The 3,113-nt window shown below is 39.3% G+C and overlaps 1 pseudogene across 1 annotated transcript; it reads left to right on the forward strand.

Annotated features, from left to right (window-relative positions):
* The first annotated feature begins 1,745 nt into the window (after positions 1 to 1,745).
* On the forward strand, positions 1,746 to 2,499 carry LOC308438818 (microtubule-associated protein RP/EB family member 1-like; annotated as a pseudogene). The gene has a single exon. The product of its transcript is annotated as a microtubule-associated protein RP/EB family member 1-like (transcript).
* Positions 2,500 to 3,113: the final 614 nt, after the last annotated feature.

Here is a 3,113-nt window from a genome sequence, read left to right on the forward strand (position 1 = left end):
GACCTATGTGCACAGACTGAGATCTGAACTGATTCAGCTCTATCCTATATTAATGTTTATATAATCATTACTCTCACTATGACACAAGGTCAGTTGTTGAAACTGGGTAAATGTTTGTTGAATTCAATCGACATACAGTGATGTAAAAATCTAGTGTCTTGGTGGGCTATCTCATATTTTATCCATTTTATTCTTCAATGTTATTATACTAAGTCTACATCCCCCGTGCCTTAGCAAGTTGATCTCCATCTCACCCTCTGAATTTTACCCAGTAAGCCCATGTTTTTATTCTAGACATATATCGATGTTGACAGTCCAAGCCAAAGCACTCTACTCGTCTTCCTTCTACATGTGAAGCACACCTACATTTCTCAAACATGTCCTAAGTGTCATTTACTCAGATCTTTCCTCTTTATGACTTCCATACTCTCCCTACCCACAAATTCAAAGTGTGCCTGTTGAAAGGGTGAGAGCAGTGCTCCTCTGTGAGGGTTTTCCTTTTCAATCTCAAAGGATATGCTGAGGATTTCAGAGTTACACAGACTTGAGAGAATTGAGCTGGAGAAAAAGGGAGTGTTTAGATAGGTGAGATCAATGCCTGTCTACTAAATGAGAGGCACACTGCAAATACACTGGACAAATGAATTAAATGGCAATTAAAAATACTGGCAGAAAATTTGATTAGGGTCTGGGAACCTACAAAGGTAGCCAGATAATAATACATTCATTTCCAATGCTCATTTGATTCTGTCAATGTACTTGATTTAGTAAATGTCAAGTTAGTCTCATTAAGAATTAATAAAAAAATACACTAAACTTTCTACAGTAGTATCAGTATTGTAGAGAACTTTAGGTGTACCTGCAGCCACTTGCATTCAAAATTAACAAGATGAACCCTTTAAGCACACATGCATAATTCTTCTTAAGTTAATTTTTGACACATTCATACATGTGTGTGATGGATTTTAGTTACTCCCTCATCCCCCTTCTATCTTCCTCCTACCCCTTTAAACAGGTTTCTCCTCTCCCCCTCTCTCTCCCCCTCTCTCTCTTTCTCCCTCCCTCCTCTCTCTCCTTCTCTGCCTCATTCTCCCTCCCTCCCTCTCCCCATCTCTCTCTCTCTCTCTCTCTCTCTCTGTGTGTGTGTGTGTGTGTGTGTCATTTAATCTAGGCCGTCCTTGGGTACCATTAGCATGAGACTCTCCAATAGAATAAGGTGAGGCACATATAGATAAACAAAAGAAGACAATGTATCTTTTTTCTTGAATCTATCTATACAAAATAATTCAGCAAGCACTAAGAGGAAAAGCCACCCATTGTTGAAAATGTATAATAACAACGGCTTTAAGCCATGAAGATGGCATTTTATAGTTCTTCTTATTTTCTAACTCTTTCTCTTTTCCTTTAATATTCCCTGAACCTAAGAGGATGTATATGTCTTTTTTAGGGCTGAGTACTCAACCATCATTTGTTTCCAATAACTTTTACAGACAAACTCCTCTGGTTTAAGTACAATTCTCTTATGTAGATGGTTCCATGATTTATGTTAATCATGATAGTTTTCCATAAATATAAGTATTATGAAGATAATTGGGTACTACTCCAGAATTACATTCTCCCATGTGTCTTTTCCTCTTTGGTTCCATTTGCTTTTAAGAAGGTTTGGATCCAATGGCTTGAATGAGACAAAGATGTAACTGGAGCTGGTTTGTAGACAGAAAACATGGGTCCTGTGAGAGCCAAAGATGGCAGTGAATTTGTACTTGACATCAGTCACCTGTGATAACCTAAGTCAACATTATATGGTGGCTTCAATCAATGAGTCTCTGCAGTTGAATCTGGCAAACATAAAACAGTTATGTTCAGGTTCTGCATACTGTGAGTTTATGGACATGCTCTTCCCTGGCTCCATTGCCTTGAAGAAAGTGATATTACAGGCTAAGCTAGAACAGGAATATATCCCATACTTGAAAATACTACAAGCCTGCTTCAAGAGGATTAGTAAAAGGAGAATCTCAGGACAAATTGGAATTTGTTCAATGGTTCAAGAAGTGTTTGGTGCAAATTATGATGGAAAAGTGTGTGATCCTGTAGCTGCCATACAAGGTCAAGAAATTGCAGTGGCTCCTTCTCTTGTCACTCCAGCTTTGAGTAAATCAAAGAAAGCTCTCAGCTCTCGTACTGCAACCCCACAGGGACCCATTACAACACAGAGGACTAATGCAGCTCCTGAGGCTGGCCCTGGGATGGTGGGAAAGGATGCTGCTGTGGGCAGTGAAAATGACGAAGCAGCTGAATTGATGCAGCAGCTTACAGTACTTACTGTCAAAGACTTGAAGGAGAGAGACTTCTACTAGGGAACATCGAAAGGATTTGCCAGGAGAATGAGGGGGAAATTACCCTGTACTGCAGAGGATTGTAGATATTATTTATGCTACGGACAAAGGCTTTGTGATACCTGATGAAGGGGGCCCACAGGAGGAACAAGAAGAATATTAAGCAGCCTGGACCAGCAGAGCACTTTCGAAATCTTCACTCCAAATCATGTGCTTTAATGTTAAATACTCCCTATTTTTAATCTTAGAGGATTCACTGGTTTCTTTTAATAAGTAAAACATACCTCCTCTTCAAAATGCACTTTGCAGAAGTCTCACCTTTTCTGATGAGTTTGAGTTAGGAGCTTTTACCTTGTAGCAGAGCAGTATTAACATCTAGTTGGTTCACCAGGGGAACAAGAGGCAAAAAACCATGGGGCTCTTCATGTAGATGTTGGTCACACTGTCTAGTGGAGAAGGGTTTTATACTGCATGAGGTGACAATCTCAGAAGTGTAAAGACTGACTTGAATTCTATGCTAATGTAAAATTCTGGCAGAGAACATAATAAATAAATGCCTTAAAAAGAAAGGGGGGGGGGGGTTTACAGTCTGAGGTATGAAGAATCTCCTTTGGAGTAGATTTCAAATTTAATCAGAGGGCAACTGTCTAACATCATACCAGTTGTGACATTATTGTATAAGTATGAGCATCTTTCCTGACAGGTAGATATCATAAGACCCATAAGGTTGGAAGGTAAGTAAGGCAACTGGTTCTTTAATGTTTTTATTTCTACAAC

Source organism: Micromys minutus (genome assembly GCF_963924665.1).
Source record: "Micromys minutus genome assembly, chromosome: 28".
In the NCBI taxonomy this organism is placed as follows: Eukaryota; Metazoa; Chordata; class Mammalia; order Rodentia; family Muridae; genus Micromys; species Micromys minutus.